Here is a 7,358-nt window from a genome sequence, read left to right as displayed (position 1 = left end):
TCCAAGTGCGATGATGGATTGGTTTGAACTTGAACTAGACTTTGCACAATTCCTTAGGAGGTTGAGACTTAATGTGTGGTTCTCTAATATGGATGCTGCTACTCCAGAGACAAGGGTGGAAGCGGATACATATACCAGCCTTAAAATTTGTGACTATGGACTAAAGAATACCAGTGCATTTCAACCAATGGTAGTTTCCCATACTATAGAGACCTTCAGTGACTGTGTGAGATGGATTTTTGAAAACTTAAGGAGAAGTCTGTAAGGTTGAAACATCCCAACATTACACAGAAAGAAATGAAACTGTTGTCTGATCTGGTCCATGACCGGGAGTTGGTTATCAAACCATCCGATAATGGTGGTGATGGACCGAGCTCAGTACATCAGGGAAGCAGAAAGACAACTAGGTGATACCAATGTCTGTCTGTGTGTTTCGAGAGATCCAAGACCTGACATAGAGGGCAGAGTCTGCACGGTTTTAGAGGATGTTGTTCAGCAGGATTGATTGATGAGGATTATGTAAACAGGTGGTAATAGGCAGGCTGTATTAAAGAAGAGTGAACTCAGGTGGATCTACACATTTAATACTCTAAAACCGTATGGCCCTAACGTGGAGTTTAAAACATCCACAAGGGTATTGAATAGGTAGAGTCATCTGAATATATCCCTTTTGTCCGATCTGTATCTACATTGGTGTAATGTTGCACATTCTGTTTAGCTAATATTTACTTTTTTCTTTATTTGTTTGTGTTACAGATACATATAGGAGGAGACGTCTTACAACACTCATCTGATGCTTTGAATATTTTACTTCTATATTTACGATTATTATTATTTAATAAAGGAAATTAATTGACTTTGGTGTCATTCGTGTGAGTACCAGGGGACATTGAGCCAGAAGATATGGACAGGGCACCTGACATGGACTAATGGGAATGAAAGTGTCTTACCGATACAATCATTTTGGAGACTAATATACACTCATGTGGAGTTTAAATTGCACTTTGTCACTCTGGTAGTGCTGCTTTTCTCTCGTTGTCATTTTTATTCTAATAAACAAGAAAAACGTTTACAAAACACGTCTTCCGAATTTTCACTCCAGCATCCTGTCATCGGGATACAAAGATTCCTCTTCCCAGGCGCCAACTCAAGCATCCCTTTTTCTGCCGGAACAGAAACATTGCAGCGCTCTTCCAGCACCAGTGAAGCTACTGACCTGACCGACATCGCAGATGATCGAGATTGATGCACAGCGGCCACGGGGAGTTCTATGAGTGTATGTAACACTCTTCTATGGGAATACCAGTGTTGTGCCTGATGTGCAACAACAAAAGGTGAGTGTGCTAATCTCACCTTACAATTATGAATCTCACTGGCAGATCTCAGTAATGGCACTTAGCGCCCCATTTGTTCATTTTTTTTTCGCTCTATATCTATCTATCTCATATCTATCTATCTATCTATCTATCTAGAGTAGTAATCCGCAGCACTCCAGGGGTAGGTACAAAAATAAAGGTGCTTTATTCCATACTAATACAGAGCAACGTTTCAGCTGCCATGCAGCCTTTCTCAAGCATCATAGTAGTGACAAACAGGAAGTATATAAAGGTGTACAGGTGATTAAAACATTATGAGTATGCAATCAAATCATTAAGGCATACATAAATATAAAGTGTACAACATCATAAGATACAAGGTAAGAATACCACTGTAATTTAAGAGAAGCAGTGAGCAGTGTATTAAAAATAGAAAATGCAGATCAAAGGCTGCAAAATATTATAAAAGTCGCCAAAGTGCATTAACAATCATAATTAATAAACATGGGCAAAATTTAAAATGGCAATCAGGTGGGTGGAACATGCCGGCTGCACTCACCCCTGCGGATTACTACTCTGGATGTGTGACTGCCTGGACCGGGCTATATTGCTGCTGGCACCGCTCTTATTTACTTACCCTTTTGGATGTGCTGCTCTGTTGGTATTTTGGGAATATCTATCAATCTATCTTCTATCTATCTATCTATCTATCTATCGATGTATCTCATATCTATCTATCTATCTATCTTATATCTATCTATCTCATATCTATCTATCTATTTCATATATATCTCATATCTATCTATCTATCTATCTCATATCTATCTATCTATCTCATATCTATCTATCTATTTCATATCTATCTATCTCATATCTATCTCATATATTTCTATCTATCTACCTATCTATCATCTGACACTGAGTGAGCACTTCTTCAACTGGTGTAGAACCACCACTACTGGAAGTATTACAATACCCTTTAGAAATCCCCTTATACAATAAAAAGAAATAGAGACAACCTGGGCATCTTCTCTGTGGTCCCTAGTAGATAATGGAGCTGTATTCATGAATGCCAACCCCCTCCCCCCCCCCCTGCTCATGTGCAAACTGGGCAACAAGTAGGATATCTGACCAATGTAGTTTATGATCTTAATAAATAATCCGCACACTATAACCTATGTCCTGATGGAGCGGACAAAGATGACGGCCTGTCTGTGGATGAGCTGCGCTCCATACATTATGTGATGTCACTAGTCTCCATTGGTTTCAGGACACCCAGGACCGTCTTAACCCTTTGCCACAGTTAAGGAAATTTTGGAAACAATTCCTCATCAGTCTCCTATAATAGATGCCGCGCTGCCATCAACAGGACGTTCAGCGATGACATCGCACAATAACACTGATCACAGTCCAGTAACTTTCCCATTTTGGAATATTCACCAAAATACTTCCATTCTATAATGCGGCGTGCTCCGAAATTACGGAAATCATCACTATGTAACTAAAAATGACACGCTTTGTGAGTGTCTGCCATTAGGGCACATGCCGCCTACACTCCTTCCTCTGATTCTCACAGTTTTCTTCTTCCTTTAGGCTACATTTCATCATTTGATGGGCGCCATCAGTCACTGTCAGTCAAACCACATTAGATGATATGAGACAAGTGATACAATGTAACTACAACAATTCTACACAATGCTATGCATGAAATTCTGCTGCACCTGGGGATTGATGAAACCCTTTATTAAAAAAGTTACATTGTAAGCTTGAATATATGATATATATAAATATATATATATATATATATATATATATATATATATATATTGTATCCCCATCTCTGCACCAGCCGCATTCATAGCTGTCGGTGATTTAATACAGACATTTCATCATTTCCATATAAAGTGAAAACTTACTTCGAGTGAGTAATGCAATGTGCCAGTGTTTTTCAGCTTCCAAGACAGTGTTGCAGAAACTACTACTTCCAGCATGCCCATACAGCCTATATACTGTATCCCCATCTCTGCACCATCTGCATTCATAGCTGTTGGTGGTTTAATACAGACATTTCATAATTTCCGAATTATTTAATATAAAGCGAAAACTTAAATACTAAAGTATGCAATATGCCGGTGTTTTCCAGCTTTCCAGCAAGTGTGCCTCCAGCTGTTGCAAAACTTCAACTCCCAGCATGCCCGGACAGCCCTTGGCTGTCCGGGCATGCTGGGAGTTGTAGTTTTGCAACAGCTGGAATCACACTGGTTGGAAAACACTGCAATATGTGTTAAAAAGCTATAATGTACAGTACTGTGAAAAAGTATTTGACACACTGAAGGAGCCCTCTTACAGATTTTGCATTGTCTTCAGCAAACCTCCAAGCTCCCCCTAGTGTTTGCTGCAGGCAGCCATTGTTCCCTTATTTATAAAGATTATGCCACAAATCAAGTTCTTGTAAAACATCTGTTTTTTGCTGCTTATAACCACAAATATACCTTTTTCATACAGTATGTGTTTTTTTTTCCTGTCCTGTTGTCCCCTCAAGACTATTTACAATATGTCCTAGCACTCCCAGATTCAATTTCATGCACTGTGTATGTCTTTTACTACTCTTTGCTTTACATCTCCAGTAGTCAGTCTCCTCCCCCCTCTGCCAGCTGTAAATATAGTCCCCAGTAAGTTCATAGTCAGTCTCCTTCTTTCACTGCCAGCTGTAAATATAGTCCCCAGTAGGTTCACAGTCAGTCTCCTTCCCCCTCTGCCAGATGTATAGTCCCTCGTAGGTTCACAGCCAGTCTCCTTCCCCCTCTGCCAGCTGTAAATACAGTCCCCAGTAAGATTGGATCATGTTGGATCATTCCGTTGGCTGTCCAGGCATGCTGGAAGTTGAAGTTTTGCAACATCTGGAGGGACACAGTCTGAGACCACTGCATTACACAGAGCAATAAAGTCCTGTTCAGCTAACAGTCTCCTGTGTAATATTGTCGATTCTATTGGGGATGTAAACATTGATTTTACAGCTTATATATCCATGGGGCCCGATTCCTCCGATCCTGGAAAGTTTCGGTGACCTTTTCTATGCATGGGCGCCAGATAGGTTACAATGTAGCAGAGGACAATAATATTGTAGTATCCCGGGTCTTATTATGTAGCTTTGTCGCACCGTCCTTCCACTTGTTCCCGGAACCATCTGAGCCGAGATAAAAGCAGCAAAGTTTTCAGCAAATAAAATGTATTCAAGGCTTTTCCTCGGCTCCAATTTGCTGTGCGGAGGATTCTCAGCGGGCCTAATACCTTGTAGTTGTGTATCAGGGGGTCGGCGGCATTTTTGTTATTCTTTAAATCCTTTTTTCGGCTCAGACCTTTGGATATCGGCTTTCTCTCAGAATCACAATCCATGTCCGTCAGCCGGGCTCTTATACGACACAGATTACCTTTTATTTTCCAACTTTCATGTTTTATTTTCCAACTTTCATGTTGCCTCTTAAGAGGCATCTACAGTTAAATGCGGAGCCCCATGGGAAGTTTGACAGGGTGAAGAGCCAGTGGCTCCTCACCCTGTCAATCACTCTTGTGCCCATTGGCTACATTTAGCCAGCAAACACAAGAGGTCGGACTGAGCTCTTCCTCTGTGCTCTGGCGCGCGAGTGATGTCATCAGACGCCATAGCACAGAGGAAGAGAAAGGAAGAGGACATGCTGAGAAAGGAAGACAGAAGGGAAGAGCTGCAGGAGGTAAGTATACATGCGGGCGGGCTGGCTTCCAGGAGGGGGAGGTATGGGTTTGGGGCTGCAGGGATATTAATGTACTACTGATGCTGCCTACTATAGGGTACACTGCAGACCTAATATGGGGGACACTGCTGCATATTGTTGGGGGACACTGTAGGCCAAATAGGGGGGACACTGCTGCATACTGTGGGGGACACAGTTTCCTACTGTGAGGGACACTGCTGCCTACTGTTGAGGACTCTGATGCCTTTTGTGGGGGACTCTGATGCCTACTGTGGGGGACACTGCTGCCTACTGTGGGGGACACTGTTGCCTAATATGGGGGACACAGCTGCCTAATATGGGGGACACTGCCGCCTAATATGGGGGACACTGCTGCCTAATATGGGGTACTGGCGCCTTCTATGGGGGTACTGGCGCCTTCTATGGGGCTACTGCCTCCTTCTATGGGGGTACTGTTGCCTACTGTGGGATTACTGGTGCTTACTATGGGGGTACTGCTGCCTAGTATGGGGGTACTGGTGCCCACTATGGGTGTATGGTGCCTACTATGGGTGTATGGTGCCTACTATGGGTGTACTGACGCCTACAATGGGGAATCTGCCGCTTACTATGGGGGGAATCTGCTGCCTACTATGGGGGAAGCTGCTGCCTACCTAATGTGGGGGTCTTCTTCTGCCTACCTAATGTGGGGATCTTTTTCTGCCTACCTCATGTGGGGGACTTCTGCTGCCTACCTAACATCACATACCTAAAGAAAAAATGTCCCAAAGGCCGGCACTGTACAATGGGCTTTAAGTCTGGTCGGGAGTCATAAGGTAGATATCCAAGAAATAAGTAAATCCAGCAGCACACCAATGTAGTGAAAAACGGTATGTAGGTTTATTCACCCAAAGTCATGCGACGTTTCGGCCGTCCAATTACTACCTTTCTCATGCTTGAGAAAGGCTGTAATTGGACGTCCGAAACGTTGCATGACTTTGGGTGAATAAACCTACATACCGTTTTTCACTACATTGGTGTGCTGCTGGATTTACTTATTTCTTGGATAGATAGATATGAGATAAATACTGTAGATGTATGACACACCCTTGGAAAAGGAAAAAATTCCAGCTCCCCAGAAAGGTAGAATTTATGAAAAATAAAAAGTCCAAAATGTATTAGTTCATTTTAATAACCAAAATAAGGAAAACACCAGTGCGGATAAAAATACCCCTGCGCCGACGCGTTTCGGACTAATTAGTCCTTAGTCATGGCCATGGAATTTTTTTCCTTTTCCATTACTATATCGAGGACAACGGCTCGACTTCCTCCTGGCTCCTGGATATTAATGACAAGGTGCTCAACAACAATGCATCATAAGCGGTGAGCTGGCTATACCTTTCTTTTGACTGAATATTTTACATGCCACACCAGTTGACTTGTTTGAGTTTAATGGCAAAACAATCAATTCATGAGACGTGATGGATGGGACATGAAGTGAACATAGAAAATATGGGAAGTTGTGGAGGTGACGCGATCGATGGACATTTATGTGACATCTAACATATGTTCAGACGTTACTATTGATGATCCTGTCACTTGTAATGATACTGACACCATATAGGCAGCTCAGTGTTTCCCATCACTATGTATAGGTACCGGTCACATTTTTGTTTGTAGAAGGATAGAAAACTTGACATAGAACATATATCTACAAATTTTGCGTGTCCTCCTCTCCTCCTTGCGCTGGGGCCATGCTAATCTTCTCTGTATTGTTCCAATTTCAGTATATGTGCTAAATATACTAAAAATAGAACGATAGATAGAAGATTAGCATGGCCCCAACACAAGGAGGACACGCAAAGTTTGCAAAACACATATCTAGCCGCAACATATATATATATATATATATATATATATATATATATATAGTTACTTATTTGTTTAGGGCCCCCATCTATAAAGACACCTGGGTACAAAGATCTCTCCATGTATTAGGGTGCGTTCACACCGCAATTTGTCAATATGAAAACTGGGCGCTCCCGCAGGGGCGTTGCAAGGTCTGCATAAGACTGGGGGCTAAAGCCCATAGCCCAATCTACGCCCCTAACCATACCCCAGTCACACCCCTAACCACACCCCAGTCACATCCCTAACCATGCTCATTCACACCCAATCGGGCACAGTATACAATGAGAATTATAATCATACATATTACCGCCAAACTGTTAGTGACATATCTAACCAAAACGAAGACCAATATTACCCACAATACCAATACAAAAATTCTCAGCATCTCCAAACAAATGAAACACGTGCACAGGTGCACACT

The 7,358-nt window shown here is 42.2% G+C and overlaps 1 non-coding gene and 1 pseudogene across 1 annotated transcript; one reads left to right on the top strand and one right to left on the bottom strand.

Annotated features, from left to right (window-relative positions):
- Positions 1-6,729: 6,729 nt before the first annotated feature.
- Positions 6,730-6,831, bottom strand: LOC130296120 (U6 spliceosomal RNA). Its single transcript, XR_008849121.1, has one exon. It is a non-coding gene; the product is annotated as a U6 spliceosomal RNA (small nuclear RNA).
- LOC130296121 (U6 spliceosomal RNA) lies at positions 6,810-6,909 on the top strand (annotated as a pseudogene).
- The last annotated feature ends 449 nt before the right edge of the window (positions 6,910-7,358 follow it).

Source organism: Hyla sarda, chromosome 11 (assembly GCF_029499605.1).
Source record: "Hyla sarda isolate aHylSar1 chromosome 11, aHylSar1.hap1, whole genome shotgun sequence".
In the NCBI taxonomy this organism is placed as follows: domain Eukaryota; kingdom Metazoa; phylum Chordata; class Amphibia; order Anura; family Hylidae; genus Hyla; species Hyla sarda.
The sequence above is the reverse complement of the archived record's forward strand: the minus strand, read 5'-3'. Positions and strand labels throughout refer to the sequence as shown.